Source organism: Bufo bufo, chromosome 6 (assembly GCF_905171765.1).
Source record: "Bufo bufo chromosome 6, aBufBuf1.1, whole genome shotgun sequence".
NCBI classification, from domain to species: Eukaryota; Metazoa; Chordata; class Amphibia; order Anura; family Bufonidae; genus Bufo; species Bufo bufo.
The window spans coordinates 411,639,328-411,656,547 of record NC_053394.1 but is presented as its reverse complement, the minus strand read 5'-3'; the positions used below and the strand labels follow the sequence as shown (position 1 = coordinate 411,656,547).

The window sequence follows — 17,220 nt, the reverse complement described above, 5'->3', positions numbered from 1 at the left end:
ACGATAATAAGCAAAATCATCCACCAGAACCAAGTCTGTGGGGTACCCGGGAGATGTATTTGGGATAATTTGAACCTTTTAAAAGATATTATTAATGATGCGAACGAAAGGAAAGCGAAACTTGCTATTTTATCTTTGGACTTTGAGAAGGCCTTTGACCGAGTGTCTCATTTTTACCTTTTTAAAGTTTTAAAGAAAATGGGTATACCGGAAGGGTTTTTACAGTCTTTAAAAGCGTTTTATGACCATTGTACTAGTAAAATTTGAATAAATGGTTTTAGGACTCAGGATGTTATTTTAGAATCGGGAGTGTAGCAGGTGTGTCCCTTGTCCCCACTACTTTTTATATGCGCCATTGAGCCTCTTTTAATCATGTTGCGAAAAAACAAACAAATACGCGGGGGGGGGGACTGGAGGCCAAAGTAGTGGGGTACATGGATGATGTTGCGATAATTTGCAGGGACACCTCATCAGTCCAAAAAGCTTCAAAACAGGTAGAACATTTTTGTTGTACCTCCGGTTTTAAAGTTAATTTTAACAAGAGTAGCGTTTTAAATGTTGGTGATATGGTTTTAAATGACATTGACATTCCTGAGTTCGAGTCTGTAAAGATTTTAGGGATCTCTTTTAGTGAGTCTAATGATGGCCTCAGGAACTGGGACACGGTGACAGAAAAGGTAAACAAGAAATCGTGTATGTGGAACTTGAGGAAGTTGACGATGGAGGGAAAGGTTTTAATTATCAAGATGATAATTTTACCTATTTTATTATATTTAAGTATGGAATTTTCCCATCGGACTGTATTTTAAAAAAAATTAATACGCTTGTTTTAATTTCTTTTGGGGTTCCAAAATGGATAAGTTACAGAGGAATACGGTGATGCTTCCCAAGTTCAAAGGCGGAAAGGATTTCCCGGATATTAAAGCGTTTCTTTTAATAAAGTATTTTAGTTTTTGTCTTAACAACCTTTTTAAAAATAATTATTGGTCTTATTTTATTCGTTATTTTACAAGTTATTTTATGAGAAAGAATGGGTGGTTTGAAACAGTTTTAAACTCTCCATATTCTGTCACATTCTTATCAGATTTTAGAAAAGATAACGATTTGTTTTAAATTAAGCCAGAAAAGGGTTGATATTTTAAAAAATAATAAGGCAATTTTAAAAGAGATTAGTGATGAAAAGTTAATGGCCCCTATAAGGAATTTTAATGAAACAAAATGTAAGCAAGTGTGGAAGGAGGTTAATATTAATTATCTTTTTAATTCTCAGAAGGACCTGGCCTGGAGCTGCGCACATGAGTGTCTTCCATGCCGGGCATTCCAGCACCGAAGAGGATTGGCTGGCACCGCCGAATGTCCCAGGGGAGCATGCAGAGAGGAGGAGGACGTCTTTCATCTTTTATGGTATTGCTACTTTGCACAAATTATATGGACTAAAATGCTCCCCTTAATGAAGAAGATAACAGGACTAAAAGTTTTATGGGTGTCTGGAGTGCCCTTCAAGGACCAAGAAGACAATGGCATGGAAGATCACCAATTGTGTTAAAGCAGCTCTTTGGGCGGCCAGGAACATCCTATGTTTTAAGCATGAAGTTATTTCTGTAGAAATGTTTTAAAAATGACCTTTGATGAGATGTACAAGTATTATTTATTAGATAAGAAAAACGCTCCTTTTATGTGCAACAAATGGTTTTTAAGGGAATGGAGGTCTATTATATGATTTTATACATGCTATTTATATTTGGAAAATAATTTTTTATGAGACAATAAGTTATTTTTGTATGTATAAATTGTTTTAAATAAAATATACCCCTTTGGGGTAGTCAACTTAAAAAAAAAAAATCCTTGTGGTCTGCACTTGTTTCTGCGTCGGAAGGTAGCTCTCGGGTACCCTCTCTCTCGGCCTGGGGGGATCATCCTAGGTTTATCGCCTGTACTTCACCCCCTGCTGCTATTGGGAGAGAGGCTTAGTCCCGGGGGCGTCGGGTTGCGATCCCCGTTACCCCTAGGAGTCTTTTAACATCTAGAGGAGCACACGTTTCTTTTTTTTTTCAGAAAGAAACAAAAAAAAACGCCAAGCAACATCATGGCAGAGGACAACCCGGAGGAGGAGGAGGTGATCCCGAACCCATGGAAGGAGAAGGCTTTATCCTTGTGGGAGGAAAGAAACAAAAGAAGGAGGAATTCCAAAGAAGAAATTCTAAAGATGAAAGAGACGGAGAAGGAACCAGTGGAGGAAGAACTAGAGGAGGAACAGAAGAGCTAAAAGAGAATGTACCCCGACAAGAGGAAGAAAACCAAATACCGGAATATGCCAGTATAAAAGACACAGTCCGCCTGTTTGTAACAGAGAAAAAAAAAGAGAAGTATAACCTAGAATATTTAATAAGAGAAGTGTTATACGGTGTATTTAGGGTAAAAAAACATGACATCTTAGCTATACAGGATTATCCAAAACGTAGAATTTATGATGTTACTTTTATGCAAAATGGTATTTTATGGCAAAAGTACCGTCAATACTTAGTGATAAAAGAGTGGAAGGTCTAAAAATATATGAGCATGAAGTTGATGAGACAAAAAATGTGGTTATAAAAATGTACTGCCCATTTGCCGATGTAAATATTGTTAGTGCGTTTTTAGCTACTTTTAAAAAAAAAAGAATCTCTGTAACTAAAATTTTAAATAGCGCCGGGATTTGGACATCTAAATGGTTGTACAAGGTAACCTGTTGCCATGACCCAAAATTCCCAGGAGGATTTATTTTACCGCCAGCTCGTTTTAAACTGGGAGACATGGTAGGTGACATGGTTTTTTCTGGTATACCATCATACTGTAGAAGGTGCAAACGATATGGACACATTATGGAAAATTGCGAAAGTACTTGTAAGAATTGTGGTAGCACCCAACATGATATAAGCGAATGTACAGCTGGGAAAAAATGCTATTCATGTCAAAAGTTTGGTCACCTTTTTTTTTTATTGTCCCTATTCTAAACCCAAGGCACAGCCAGGGGGGCAGAAGCAACCAGAGAAACAAGCGGAACCCCAACCCCAAGGAGAGGAGCCAAATACAGAAGGAGAAATACGGAAGAACAAATGGATACTACCAGCGGACCCCCCCCCCCCCCCAAGTAGGTGACCAGAGGGAACAAAGACGGAACAAACAGAAGCGGAAGTCCAGTGATCAGCCGACGGACAAACCCCCTCCAGATATGGAGAGGTGCCAGCCGAATGAAGCTGATCCGCCTGGCCCGCACTTGGTCCCTGGTCAGTCGGTAAGCGCCGCAGAGGATCCCGGTGGAGCCGCGGTATCTAAAAAAAGGAGGGATTGCGTAGAGGCGGTGAAGGGGAGCCAGAAAGGGAAGCCTACTGGGGGACCAGGGGCTGATCCTGAAGGCTCCCAGCAGAGCATCCCTCCCCACCCAAGTGGTGAAAAAGAAACCGGAATGGTCGAAACGGTACTAAGTGAAACCTCTGCCCCGGAAAGGGAGAGGAATGATGCCGCGGCTCCGATACCTGAGGGCACTTCGATGAGCTCGTTCTGGAATGCAGAAGAGGCGCTGGCTGCAGGGGGGGGGTCTGCTGAGCGATGGTAGGTCCTCTCCAGGTTCTATGAATACGGTGACATCTGGGGCTTTTGGTGGAGACAACGAAGAGAGCGGAAGCGATACCTCTGGTAGGCTGACGCCATCTGAAGCTGTGTCTGGGTATTTTAAAAGGTAATGACTCCCCTTTTAATCTTTTTACAATGGATTTTTTAACAGGTATTTCTCTTAACACCAGGAGTGTTCATTCAAAAACTAGGAGAGTAGCACTTTTTAATTATTTATCTGTTTTTACTGCTACGGTCTTCTTTTTACAAGAGTGTTGTGTACCCCATAAATAAAATTACAAAAAATATCAAGAAGACTGGAAGTATGGACCCTCAGTGTGGTCGGGGTCGAATGGAAGCAAGTCCGGAGGTGTCGAGATTTTATTTAAGGGAAATGTTTTAATTGACCATGTGAGTGAGATTTTACCGGGGAGAATTTTGTTAGTAAAAGCTTTTATTGATGGTGTTAAATGGCAGTTTTTAAATTTTTATGGTTCTGCAGACAAAAAAGAAAGAATAGAAATGCTAGAAATTTTACCTTTATTTATTAATGATTCTGAACCTTTGATTTTAGCAGGAGATTTTAATTGTATTTTAAGAGGGGAACGCCGGCTCTCTAACGCGGTGAGTCAGAATTTTGACAGATCCTCCTCTCTGCTAAAAGATATAGTTTTAGACTTCTGACTCACTGACGTTTTAAATTTTTTTTTATAATAGTTTACCTGAAGAGGCTGACGTTACCTGGAGCAATATTAACTGTAAGTCCAGAATTGATTTTATCTTCTGCTCTTATCAAATACTGCCTTTTAGTTGTGAGCTTTTATCTCATTTATTTTCAGATCATAAATTATTATCTTTTAAGATACAGTATGATGGTAAATGTAAAAAGAAAAAAACATGGAAACTGAATGTCTCTCTTTTAAAGGACCCGAAGATTTTATCCGATTTTATCACCTTTTATAAGCGCTGCAGACGGGTAAGAAGTCCCGGAATGGTGGGAAAAAATGAAAAGGAAAATTAAAACCTTTTTTATAAATAAGGGGAAAGATAAAGCCCAAGAAAATAAAGATTTCTTAGAAAAATTTAATACCCGTCTGCAGACTCAGTATAAGCTCCGAGATCTGGGTATAGATATGACTAAAGAGATTACAGATAGCAAAAAAGAAATATCTCAGTGCCTGGAGCAGAGAGGTAAAGAAATCATATTCCGCTCAAGGGTTAAACACCTAGGAGAAAACGAAACCTGCTCCAGGTACTTTTTTTTTTTTTAAATCCAAGACAAACATACCCAGATTGAGGAGCTTGATGGAGAAAAAAATATAAAAGGTATTTTAAAGAAAGCAGTTTTATTCTGAGCTTTTTAATGAGAAAAAGACAGACAAATATTTTATGAAAGACTCACTGAGGGTGATTGAAAGTGTTTTAGATCATGACTCTCAAGGATTTTTATTACAGGATATAACAGAAGAAGAGGTTTTAGAAACTATTAAAAGTCTTAAGAAGGAGAAAGTTTCTGGTCTGGATGGTATACCCATTGAATTTTATATTACATTTTATGGCGTTTTAAAAGAGGTTTTGTTTTATCTTTTTACAGAAGTTTTTAAGGAAAAGACTCTCCCGGGCTCCTGGAAAAAAAGGGGAAGTAACTTTACTTTACAAGAAGGGCGATAAAACCGATATTAAGAACTGGAGGCCTATAACACTATTATGTTGTGACTATAATATAATGGCAAAACTATGTGCAAATAGACTGAAAAAAATAATTCATAAAATAATTCACCAGAACCAGGTTTGCGGGGTGCCCGGGAGAAGTATTTGGGATAATTTAAATCTTTTAAAAAACGCTATTTATAATGTCAAGGAGAGAAAGGGAAACGTGGCGGTTTTATCCTTAGACTTTTAAAAAGCTTTTGATCGTGTATCACACTTTTATCTTTTACAGGTTTTAAAGAAAATGGGTATACCAGAAGGTTTTATACAATCCTTGAGAGCATTTTATGACCATTTTACAAGTAAGATTTTAATCAATGGTTTTAAGACTCAGGATGTCCTTTTAAAATCAGGAGTAAAACAAGGGTGTCCCTTGTCCCCACTACTTTTTATTTGTGCCCTAGAGCCTCTTTTAATCAAGATAAGACAAGACAAGCAAATATGCGGTGTCCCCCTGCCAGGCGGAGGGGGACTAGAGGCTAAAGTGGTGGGGTACATGGATGATGTGGCGGTAATCTGTAGGGACACCCTGTTAATCCAAAAGGCCTCCAAACAAGTTGAGCACTTCTGCGGCTCCTCCGGTTTTAAAGTAAATTTTAATAAAAGTTGTATTTTAAATATTGGAGATATGATTTTAAGAGATATTGACATTCCTGAGTCTGAGACAGTTAAAATGTTAGGCATCACCTTCAGTGAGTCAAATGATGGCCTCAGGAGTTGGGACACGGCAACAGAAAAGATAAACAAAAAGATATGTATGTGGAACCTAAGAAAACTAACAATGGAAGGGAAGGTTTTAATTGTAAAAATTATCATTTTACCGATTTTAATTTATTTAAGTATGGTTTTTCCTCCATCTAATAGTCTTTTAAAGAAAGTTAACAAAGCTTGTTTTAATTTTTTTGGGGCTCTAGGATGGACAAACTACGGAGAGATCTGGTTGTACTTCCCAAACATAAAGGCGGTAAAGACCTTCCTGACATAAAAGCCTTCCTTTTAATTAAGTACTGTTTGTGTTTTAATACCCTTTTTAAAGTAAATTATTGGTCTTATTTTTTACGTTATGGTACTGGTTATTTTATGAGGAAAAACCGATGGTTTGAGACAGTTTTAAATTCTCTATATGCTTTTAACCTGCCTAATTGTTATAAGATTTTATAAAAAATTAAGACCTCTTTTAATTTAAGTAATAAAAGGGTAGAAGATTTAAAAAATAGTAAAACATTTTTTAAAGAAATCCAAGATGAAAAATTAATGGTTCCTATTAAAAAATGTAATGAAAACAAATGCAAACAAATCTGGAAAGAAGTTAATATTAATTATATTTTTAATTCCCAGAAAGACCTGGCCTGGAGCTGCGTACACGAGTGTCTTCTTTCATGCCGGGCATTCCAGCACCGAAGAATGTCCTAGGGGACCATGCAGAGAGGAGGAGGATGTTTTTCACCTATTTTGGTACTGTTATTTTGCACAAAAGATATGGACTAAAATGCTCCCCTTAATGAAGAAGATATCTGGATTAAAGGTTTTAACAATGGACAGTGCATTTTATGGAGGTCTGGAATGCCCATGAAGGACTAAAAAGGCAATTGCATGGAAGATCGCCAACTGTGTCAAAGCAGCTCTGTGGATGGCCAGGAATATTTTGTGTTTTAAAAAGGATCTTATTTCTGAAGAAAATGTTTTAAAAATGGTTTTAGAAGAAATGTATAAATATTATTTAATAGACAAAAAAAATGCTCCTTTTATGTGCCATAAATGGTTTTTAAGGGAATGGGGGTCAGTTATATAATATTATAATAATTTAATTCTATATATTTCTGTAAAACTGTTTTATTAATTATTATCCTTATGTAAAAATTGTTTTTAATAAAATATATCCCTTTGGGATAGTCAACTTAAAAAAAAAAATCTGTTCTTAGTTTAATATCTGATACGTCCCCTATCTGGGGACCATATATTAAATGGATTTTTCGAAACAGGGAGATGGAAAAAGAGCTTGCTCTGTCCACTCCACACATTGACCTGGTATTGCAGTACCTCCAGGACCGGTGCACCCCTTCTAATCCAGTATGAAAAACTGAATGAAATTGATTGCAAGCATCTCCTAATTTCATCAGCTGTTGGTTTGTTCCAGCACCAAGCAACCCAGCCAGCCAGTCTCCTCACACCCTAAATCCAATTAAGACTGATGGGTTAATTGGCTTATCACCTGAATAAAGTGTTTGGACCGCCACGCACATTACCTTGGGTTTGATTTGGGCCTGTTGTGCACACCTGCGATGCTGAGTTGTCCCTGGGAATTGACCCTTTTTTAGCAAGTTTGCTGGATGTAACCATTTTTCCTTGCTTCGTTAAATAAGTAAAGTTTGCCTGTGTCTCCCTCTTGTGGATCTATCATTTGAACTGGATTACTTGGAGGCTAAAAAGTAGTCCAGCACTTCCTATGTATCTGCAGCAACAGCTCGGCCTACCTTGTCTGGACAATGGATGGAACACTGCACGTGTCACAGGAGGCTTGTCAGGTCAGGTCAGTGGATGACATCACAAGGGCCCTGATGGAACACTCAACAACGGTGCCTTGACATCACAATCAACAACAATGCATACCCCTTTTTTTTTTTTTTTTCTTTCACTACTCCTCATATCATGTTTTCTGCTTGGCGTGCTTTGGCACCAGGAATTGCGTGCAAAGAAAAGGCGTGACCAAAAGTGGCGGGTGGGCGGAGCTATGCAGATGGTGAACGCGAAGAGGAGCATGCTGGTGATTTCTGAGCGTAGGACGCACACACGTTTTCCCTGGTTTGTGAGAGAAACAAGCCTCCCGGACTGTGTGTGGGTCTGGGGCCTGTAGTCTATTGCCTTCAGAAGTGCTCTGCATTGGGGACCATCGGCCTGTACTGCGAACCCTTTCAGGTTATCGCTTCTCGGCCTTTTGACAAGATCAAGGGATTGATTTTGGCAATTGGGTTTTTGCTTTTGCAAGAGTTTCAAAGGTCCTCCTCGGCCCTGGGACATCGCCCTTCGTTGGGCTTAAGTCCCTTGCTGCTATAGGGGAGTGGGTTTACCTTGGGAACTGAGAAGGGATCCCCTAGTCTGAAGTTTCTTCGGAGACTGAGGGCACTTTTCTATTCTAGTTATGGAGGAGGAAGAGGAGAACCCGGTTCCTACCTATGCCAGATTGAAGAATTCGGTGCGCTTTGAATATACCAAGAAAGCTGATCTGAAGACCCTGAATTACCTTGTGGACCAAGTGCTGGTGGATCTTTGCCATATCCAGAAAAGGGAAATTTTGGCTATCCAGGATTACGTCAAAAGAGGTATCTACGATGTAACATTCATTTCTAGAGCAATATGCAAAGATTTTATGAGGACTTGGAATGAAATAAAATTAAATCCAAAAGCCACAAACTTTAAGGCCTTTGAACATATGCGGGATGAATCTATGCTTGTCATTATTAAGATGTACAAGCCATATGTACCTTATGAAGAAATTGTTACCTTTTTGTCCACCTTTTTTAGAGAATTCCTGCGGAATTTGGACATGTAAGTGGAAATTTTCTGTAAAACCATACCGTAACCCAAATTAGATAAGTGGGATTTGGCTTCCACCAGCCAGATTTAAAATAGGTCATGTGAATGGAGATTTTTTTTGCAATGGGATGGGTATTTTTTGCAGGAAATGTAAAAAATATGGACACTTTAAAGAAGATTGTAATGCTATCTGTAATAAATGTGGGAGTGAGGAACATGACATTAGTGAATGTTCAGCAGAAAGGAAATGCCGGTTATGTTATCGTGTTGGTCACCTTTCTGCTAATTGTCCTTATAGATCCAAAAATCAGGAACCCAAAGGTCCACCAGCTGAAGATATTGCACCGGCTGTGTCTAATATAGAAGAACCTGCTACATCTGGTGAAAATATATGGGACATTAAAGCTAAAGAAAGAAAACAACGAAGTGCCAGCCAATCTTTAACTAAGAAGACGACTTCTACCCCGATAATGCCAGATGCCCAGAACCCAAGCCCGGTGGTGATAGAATCACAAGGAGAAGACAAAGAGCAAAAAAGCGCAAAACGGATCCTCAGGAAACATTAAAAGTGGTAAGATCATCTGATGTTACGATTGCAGAGTCTATTGTAGAAACTCCAGCTCCAGAAGTTCCTCACACAGGGGGACTAATGGGGCAAGAGATGGAAACCTCCACCTCAAAAGTTCCTCGCTCAGAGGGACTAATGGGGCAGGAAATGGATACATCTGCGGGCGGAATCGAGTCAGAAACCGTGAATAAAATGGAGGATGCGCAAAGACTTCTACCTGATGCTGAAGGTATGCAAGGTATGGATCTAGAAGGGGTAGATTCTGAAATTTTTTCAATAATGAAAGATATGGCTGGCACTCCTTGTCCAAGGGCCTTAAGTGAAATAATAGAAGATTACGATAAAGATGACCTTTAAAAATAAACAATGGATATAACAATAAAAGGTGCCTCTCTGAATGTAAGAAGAGTTGCGATAATGGACTATTAATAACTGCTACAGTATTTTTCTTACAGGAGTGTGGAATCCCACATCAACAAGAATATAAAAACTATGAACAAGATTGGATATATGGTCAGGCTCAAACGAGTCAAAATCTGCGGGAGTAGCAATTCTTTTTAACCACCTCCGGACCGCCTAACGCAGATTCGCGTTCCGGAGGTGGCAGCGCTGCGCACAGTCACGCATATACGCGTCATCTCGCGAGACGCGAGATTTCGCTCCAAGCCGGCCCGCGCATGCGCATCGCGGGCCGGCAAAAGTTAAAGAACAAGTTAGTCACCAGCCTGCCAGCAACGATCATTGGCTGGCAGGCTGGCGATTTTTAAAAAATCCAATCACAAGCCATATAACAGATCATATTAGTAAATATGATCTGTTATATGGCTTGTCTGCTCCTGTGCTGGTCCTTTTCGTCGGTTGGATCCAGCACAGGAGCAGACTTCACAGTGAGTAGCACCAACACTACACCTTAGCCCCAGATCACCCCCCTGCACCCCAATTAACCCTTTGATCACCCCTTTGATCGCCCCTGTCAATCACCAGTGAAAGGAAAAAAAGTGATCAGTGTAAACTGTCACTTTTTTTTTTTCACTAGTATTGGCTGTTAGGTTTTAGGGATAGTTTAGGCCCCTTGGTTAGGTAGTTAGCGTCAGTTAGCGCCCACCCCACCGCACCGCAGTCACTTTTATTCGCTGAATAGCGTATCGCTAATCAGCATTTGTACTTTTATAGTATCTGTAAGTGATCAAAACTGATCACGGTCAGATCTATAATAGTATTAGTGTCACTTTAGTTCGCCCTCCACCCAAAACGCAGTGTTTGCCCGATCAGGCCTGATCGGTCGCCCACACGTGCGTTCACCCACGCCCGCCCCACCGCAGTGACAAAAAATATATATTTTTTGATCACTGCACATTCATTTTACACGCACTGCGGCGATAAAAAAATCAGTTTTGATATTTTTTATCAACCGCAGCGGCCTCCGGTACTTCGCTAGCCTCCCCTTTGTAAGACAGGTTTGCTTTTTTTCTTGGGTAGTCTCAGGGAATACCCCTAAATTTAGTAGTCCAAAATGTCAAACAGGGGGTATTCTTCTGAAGAGGCCTACAGGATTCTGACCCAGTCGGATGAGGAGTGGGAACCCTCATCTGATGAATCTAGCGGGTCAGAATATGAACCTGTGGAAAGCAGTGGCTCTCTGACCCAAAGTTCGGACGAGGAGGTGGAGGTCCCTGGCAGCACCAGGCGTACCCGGCCCCATGTCGCTAGACCACAGGTTATGCAGGATCCGCTTCAAGAGCAGCAGAGTGGGGCTGTCGCTGCCGGATCACGTGGTGAGGCATACACCAGCAGCGCAGCCCTCCCTGGACCTAGTACCAGCACTGCCGTACAACATGGTGACGTGGCGAGCACCAGAAGGGCAGTTGAAGCTGGTACGGTGGCACGTGCACTAGTTACCCCGTCGCAGCCACCGCAAAGACAGGCCCGTAGAGCCCCTAGAATCCCTGAGGTGCTGGCAAACCCTGATTGGCAGTCACCAACTTCAGCCGCACCTGTAGTTCCCCCTTTCACCGCCCAGTCTGGAGTTCGGGTTGAGACGGCTCAAATCGGTTCGGCCCTGGGATTTTTTGAGCTGTTCTTGACTGCGGAGCTCTTGGACTTAGTCGTGGCAGAGACCAACCAGTATGCCACACAATTTATATCCGCCAACCCGGGAAGCTTTTATGCCCAGCCTTTCCGGTGGAAACCAGTCCAAGTTTCCGAAATTAAAATTTTTTTGGGCCTTCTCCTCAACATGGGCCTGACAAAAAAGCATGAATTGCGGTCATATTGGTCAACGCACCCGATTCATCACATGCCCATGTTCTCTGCTGCTATGTCCAGGGCACGATTTGAGGCCATCCTCCGTTTCCTGCATTTTAGCGACAACACCACCTCCCGTCCCAGAGGCCACCCAGCTTTTGACCGGCTCCACAAAATTCGGCCCCTCATAGACCATTTCAACCAGAAATTTGCAGATTTGTATACCCCCGAGCAAAACATCTGCGTAGACGAGTCCCTAATACATTTTACCGGGCGCCTTGGCTTCAAACAGTACATCCCAAGCAAGCGTGCCCGGTATGGGGTCAAATTGTATAAGCTCTGTGAAAGGGCCACAGGCTATACCCACAAATTTCGTGTCTATGAGGGAAAAGATCAGACCCTGGAGCCGGTCGGTTGCCCTGACTACCTGGGGAGCAGTGGGAAGACAGTCTGGGACTTGGTGTCACCCTTATTCGGCAAGGGGTACCATCTTTATGTGGACAATTTTTACACAAGTGTGGCCCTCTTTAGGCATTTGTTTCTAGAACGGATTTGCGCCTGTGGCACCGCGCGAACTAGTCGCGTGGGCTTCCCCCAACGGCTTGTAACCACCCGTCTTGCAAGGGGGCAGAGGGCTGCCTTGTGTAACGAAGAACTGCTCGCGGTGAAATGGAGAGACAAGCGTGACGTTTACATGCTCTCCTCCATTCACGCAGACACGACAATCCAAATTGAGCGAGCAACCCGTGTCATTGAAAAGCCCCTCTGTGTCCACGACTATAATGCGCTCATGGGAGGGGTGGACTTCAATGACCAGATGTTGTCTCCGTATTTAGTTTCCCGCAGAACCAGACGCTGGTATAAGAAGGTGTCTGTATATTTAATTCAATTGGCGCTGTACAATAGTTTTGTTCTCTACAGTAAGGCTGGGAGAACACGATCTTTCCTCAAATTCCAGGAAGAGATCATCGAGAACCTCCTTTACCCAGGAGGTTCCGTGGCCCCATCCCCCAGTGTAGTTAGCCGTCTACACGAGCGACATTTCCCCAGTGTCGTTCCTGGTACCTCAACCCAACCGTCACCCCGAAAAAGATGTCGTGTCTGTAGCAGGAGTGGAATAAGGCGTGACACCCGCTATTTCTGTCCTGACTGTGCTGACCACCCTGCCCTATGCTATGGAGAGTGTTTCCGGAAGTACCACACACAGGTACACCTAGCATAGGGATTGCATCTCACAGGACAGGCACACAGGGCTATTAGGGCCCTTTTACTCTCAGCTGCTGCAAACCTCTCCTTTCACCTGGGATAAAGTGCATAACGTACTTCGCCACATCTTTGGGCGATTTGCGCTTTGCACATTGTCCCATGGGGAAGGAGAGGTTTGTTCTATAAAGGTAAAAAAAACTAAACAAAAAAAAAATTACCGGTAAGTAAAAAAGTTAAAAAAGTTTAAAAAAGTTAATATGTTCTGTTCTAAAGTTAATAAAGTTATTGCTTTGCGGCCTGGTTTTTTCTTTTTTGTTTTGTTTTTTTTACCTTCCAGGTGGACCAACCGATCGACCAGCTGCAGCACTGATGTGCATTCGGACAGAAGCATTGTGCTGCTGTCAGATTACACGCAAGTCGGTGTATGCGGCGCTGCAAGACGAGATTTCTCCTCTGCAGTAAAAGATATGTTTGCCGAGGCATATGAGCTGAGGAGGTGGCGGTGTTCATATACTTTGGCAAACACTTTGTATATATAAAAAAAAAAATCCCGGCAATGATTTATTCATCCACATCGATTGATGTGAATGGAGAAATCTGGTTTGCCAGGGCATACGAGCTGAAGTGGGTATGGATGTTGGGCGGAGCTCCTATGTCCTGGCAGACGCCTTTCCCCTCCTTTTTCTTTTTTTGGCAGAGATTTTTTCATCCACATTGATCGATGCGAATGAAGAAATCTGTGCCGTTCATTTTTTTCTTTCAGCCCAGAGGCTGAACGGAAAAAAAAAATCTCATTACCCGTATGCTCAATATAAGGAGAATAGCAGAAACTCCTAATGCTGGGCATACATGTAATGATTGCGGAGACCCTCAAATGCCAGGGCAGTACAAACACCCCACAAATAACACCATTTTGGAAAGAAGACACCCCAAGGTATTTGCTGAGGGGCATATTGAGTCCATGAAAGATTGAAATTTTTGTCCCAAGTTAGCGGAAAGGGAGACTTTGTGAGAACAAAATCCAAAAAATCAATTTCCGCTAACTTGTGCCAAAATTTTTTTTTTTCAATGAACTCGCCATGCCCCTCATTGAATACCTTGGGGTGTCTTCTTTCCAAAATGGGGTCACATGTGGGGTATTTATACTGCCCTGGCATTTTAGGGGCCCCAAAGCGTGAGAAGAAGTCTGGTATCCAAATGTCTAAAAATGCCCTCCTAAAAGGAATTTGGGCCCCTTTGCCCACCTAGGCTGCAAAAAAGTGTCACACATGTGGTATCTCCGTATTCAGCAGAAGTTGGGGAATATGTTTTGGGGTGTCATTTTACATATACCCATGCTGGGTGAGATAAATATCTTGGTCAAATGCCAACTTTGTATAAAAAAAATGGGAAAAGTTGTCTTTTGCCAAGATATTTCTCTCACCCAGCATGGGTATATGTAAAATGACACCCCAAAACACATTCCTTACCTTCTTCTGAGTACGGAGATACCAGATGTGTGACACTTTTTTGCAGCCTAGCTGGGCAAAGGGGCCCACATTCCAAAGAGCACCTTTCAGATTTCACAGGTCATTTACCTACTTACCAGACATTAGGGCCCCTGGAAAATGCCAGGGCAGTATAACTGCCCCACAAGTGACCCCATTTTGGAAAGAAGACACCCCAAGGTATTCCGTGAGGGGCATGGCAAGTTCCTAGAATTTTTTATTTTTTGTCACAAGTTAGTGGAAAATGATGATTTTTTTTTTTTTTTTTTTTTTCATACAAAGTCTCCTATTCCACTAACTTGTGACAAAAAAAAAAAATTTCCATGAACTCACTATGCCCATCAGCGAATACCTTGGGGTCTCTTCTTTCCAAAATGGGGTCACTTGTGGGGTAGTTATACTGCCCTGGCATTCTAGGGGCCCAAATGTGTGGTAAGGAGTTTGAAATCAAATTCAGTAAAAAATGACCTGTGAAATCCAAAAGGTGCTCTTTGGAATATGGGCCCCTTTGCCCACCTAGGCTGCAAAAAAGTGTCACACATCTGGTATCTCCGTACTCAGGAGAAGGTGGGGAATGTGTTTTGGGGTGTCATTTTATATATACCCATGCTGGGTGAGAGAAATATCTTGGCAAAAGACAACTTTTCCCATTTTTTTATACAAAGTTGTCATTTGACCAAGATATTTATCTCACCCAGCATGGGTATATGTAAAAAGACACCCCAAAACACATTCCTCAACTTCTCCTGAGTACGGCAATACCACATGTGTGACACTTTTTTGCAGCCTAGGTGGGCAAAGGGGCCCATATTCCAAAGAGCACCTTTCGGATTTCACTCGTCATTTTTTACAGAATTTGATTTCAAACTCCTTACCACACATTTGGGCCCCTAGAATGCCAGGGCAGTATAACTACCCCACAAGTGACCCCATTTTGGAAAGAAGAGACCCCAAGGTATTCGCTGATGGGCATAGTGAGTTCATGGAAGTTTTTATTTTTTGTCACAAGTTAGTGGAATATGAGACTTTGTATGAAAAAAAAAAAAAAAAAAAAAATCATCATTTTCCACTAACTTGTGACAAAAAATAAAAAATTCTAGGAACTCGCCATGCCCCTCACGGAATAGCTTGGGGTGTCTTCTTTCCAAAATGGGGTCACTTGTGGGGTAGTTATACTGCCCTGGCATTCTAGGGGCCCAAATGTGTGGTAAGGAGTTAGAAATCAAATTCTGTAAAAAATGATGAGTGAAATCCGAAAGGTGCTCTTTGGAATATGGGCCCCTTTGCCCACCTAGGCTGCAAAAAAGTGTCACACATCTGGTATCTCCGTACTCAGGAGAAGGTGGGGAATGTGTTTTGGGGTGTCATTTTATATATACCCATGCTGGGTGAGAGAAATATCTTGGCAAAAGACAACTTTTCCCATTTTTTTATACAAAGTTGTCATTTGACCAAGATATTTATCTCACCCAGCATGGGTATATGTAAAAAGACACCCCAAAACACATTCCTCAACTTCTCCTGAGTACGGGGATACCAGATGTGTGACACTTTTTTGCAGCCTAGGTGGGCAAAGGGGCCCATATTCCAAAGAGCACCTTTCGGATTTCACTCGTCATTTTTTACTGAATTTGATTTCAAACTCTTTACCACACATTTGGGCCCCTAGAATGCCAGGGCAGTATAACTACCCCACAAGTGACCCCATTTTGGAAAGAAGAGACCCCAAGGTATTCGCTGATGGGCATAGTGAGTTCATGGAAGTTTTTATTTTTTGTCACAAGTTAGTGGAATATGAGACTTTGTATGAAAAAAAAAAAAAAAAAAAAAAAATCATCATTTTCCACTAACTTGTGACAAAAAATAAAAAATTCTAGGAACTCGCCATGCCCCTCACGGAATAGCTTGGGGTGTCTTCTTTCCAAAATGGGGTCACTTGTGGGGTAGTTATACTGCCCTGGCATTCTAGGGGCCCAAATGTGTGGTAAGGAGTTAGAAATCAAATTCTGTAAAAAATGATGAGTGAAATCCGAAAGGTGCTCTTTGGAATATGGGCCCCTTTGCCCACCTAGGCTGCAAAAAAGTGTCACACATCTGGTATCTCCGTACTCAGGAGAAGGTGGGGAATGTGTTTTGGGGTGTCATTTTATATATACCCATGCTGGGTGAGAGAAATATCTTGGCAAAAGACAACTTTTCCCATTTTTTTATACAAAGTTGTCATTTGACCAAGATATTTATCTCACCCAGCATGGGTATATGTAAAAAGACACCCCAAAACACATTCCTCAACTTCTCCTGAGTACGGGGATACCAGATGTGTGACACTTTTTTGCAGCCTAGGTGGGCAAAGGGGCCCATATTCCAAAGAGCACCTTTCGGATTTCACTCGTCATTTTTTACTGAATTTGATTTCAAACTCTTTACCACACATTTGGGCCCCTAGAATGCCAGGGCAGTATAACTACCCCACAAGTGACCCCATTTTGGAAAGAAGAGACCCCAAGGTATTCGCTGATGGGCATAGTGAGTTCATAGAACTTTTTATTTTTTGTCACAAGTTAGTGGAATATGAGACTTTGTAAGAAAAAAAAAAAAAAAAAAAAAAATCATCATTTTCCGCTAACTTGTGACAAAAAATAAAAAGTTCTATGAACTCACTATGCCCATCAGCGAATACCTTAGGGTGTGTACTTTCAGAAATGGGGTCATTTGTGGGGTGTTTGTACTGTCTGGGCATTGTAGAACCTCAGGAAACATGACAGGTGCTCAGAAAGTCAGAGCTGCTTCAAAAAGCGGAAATTCACATTTTTGTACCATAGTTTGTAAACGCTATAACTTTTACCCAAACCATTTTTTTTTTACCCAAACATTTTTTTT

General features: G+C 41.5%; 1 non-coding gene across 1 annotated transcript; it reads left to right on the top strand.

Moving 5' to 3' along the window:
• Positions 1-7,177: 7,177 nt before the first annotated feature.
• On the top strand, positions 7,178-7,363 carry LOC121006499. Its single transcript, XR_005780316.1, has one exon. It is a non-coding gene; the product is annotated as a U2 spliceosomal RNA (small nuclear RNA).
• Positions 7,364-17,220: the final 9,857 nt, after the last annotated feature.